This window comes from Solanum dulcamara, chromosome 8, assembly GCF_947179165.1.
Source record: "Solanum dulcamara chromosome 8, daSolDulc1.2, whole genome shotgun sequence".
In the NCBI taxonomy this organism is placed as follows: Eukaryota; Viridiplantae; Streptophyta; class Magnoliopsida; order Solanales; family Solanaceae; genus Solanum; species Solanum dulcamara.
In genome coordinates this window covers 25,915,758-25,916,970 of record NC_077244.1, presented here as the reverse complement: position 1 = coordinate 25,916,970, position 1,213 = coordinate 25,915,758, and the positions used below count along the sequence as shown (strand labels likewise).

Here is a 1,213-nt window from a genome sequence, read left to right as displayed (position 1 = left end):
TAGAGTTGGTCGCAAATGATGTTGCGATAAATAAATAACCAGGGAAAAGGAATAAAAAGCCTCATGTGGTAGAAGATGAAAAGAACACAGAGTGATAGGGGAAAAGAAACAAGTGCAACAAGGTGGGTCGAGCGGGACAAAACTAAGGTATTTCTTGCATTCTCTCATATTCTTATAAAGGTAAATCTTGAGCTAAGCCGAGTGCCCCGCACATTATTGTAAGGATTATAATGAAATGCGACATGAAGACCTCCCAGGGAGGTCATCTATCCTAGTACTACTCTCGCCCAAGCACACTTAACTTCAAAATTCTGATGGAATTTAGTGCATTAGTGCTGGTATGATCGCACGAGATAGAAGAATCTGAACTAGCGGTGGATAAATGATATAATATTATGTACCTAAAGTACTATAAGTTACGTTAAGGGTATTGTAAAAAGGGCTTAAGAAAAATAAGCGGGATTAGCAGCTAATACCAGTTAATGATAGGTAAACCACGGAACGACTATATGGGCCAGTGAGTGAGGGAAATTCGACACCACTTGGCAGCCAACTCTGAGGAGCCAAAGACCAAAACCTAAAAGGTGAGGGTACCACTTAATGTCATTTACAGAAGGAAGGAAGTAATACACGAGGTCGAAGATTCCACAATAAGACCTGGGATACAAGACTCACTTTGCACCCCATGGACATATGACTCTGGAGGGAATGTTACCTGTAGATTAACAATATTAGCCCATGCTCCTTTAATTAAAGGCTACCTACTCAGCTGAGAAGGTGTAAAATTATAAGGTAAAAGGTAGTAGAACCCTACGGAGTCCCCATAGCTATTATCCCAGACGAAGGAACCCAAGTTACGATTAACTGCCGAAGATCAGTCCGCGAAGAAATTAGAAAGACAGATAAGACTTCGTACATTAGTTTACCCTCAGACTAATGGACAGGTCAAGTGAACTATGCAAATGGCAGAAAATATATTGCGGGCCTGCATTGTTAACTTAAGAAATTGTTAGAGGGATTACCTGTCCCTTACTAAAATTATGTATAATAGTGTCTAAAGGGCACCATAGATAGCGTCGTATGGCAAAAGGTGCAGAACCCCTACTTGTTGGTTTATAGTAGATGAAGCTTCACTATGCATGCTCCAAAGTCGACAGAAGTCATACACAAATAACTGACATCGACACTTTAAGTTTGAGGTTCAGGATTAGGA

At 40.5% G+C, this 1,213-nt stretch overlaps 1 pseudogene; it reads right to left on the bottom strand.

The window, feature by feature from the left end:
- Positions 1–232: 232 nt before the first annotated feature.
- LOC129901823 (5S ribosomal RNA) lies at positions 233–352 on the bottom strand (annotated as a pseudogene).
- Between the last annotated feature and the right edge of the window lie 861 nt (positions 353–1,213).